Raw genomic sequence first — 219 nt, 5'->3', positions numbered from 1 at the left:
AGATTGAACGCTTTGAAGGTTGTACAACACAAAGAACCCGGAGAAAACACGATCTCGTGTTTTGATTGGTGTTACGTCACACAGCGGATACTATTTCCATTCGTCCTTTTTATTATAAATTTTAAAATTTTGATAATTTTAATTTATTTTACTTTACTGTTCTTCTGCAGTTCTGCTTCTGCTTCGGGTGATTTCGATTTTCTAAATCAAAGTTTGGAC

This window comes from Planococcus citri, chromosome 1 (genome assembly GCF_950023065.1).
Source record: "Planococcus citri chromosome 1, ihPlaCitr1.1, whole genome shotgun sequence".
Taxonomy (NCBI): domain Eukaryota; kingdom Metazoa; phylum Arthropoda; class Insecta; order Hemiptera; family Pseudococcidae; genus Planococcus; species Planococcus citri.
The sequence above is the reverse complement of the archived record's forward strand: the minus strand, read 5'-3'. Positions refer to the sequence as shown.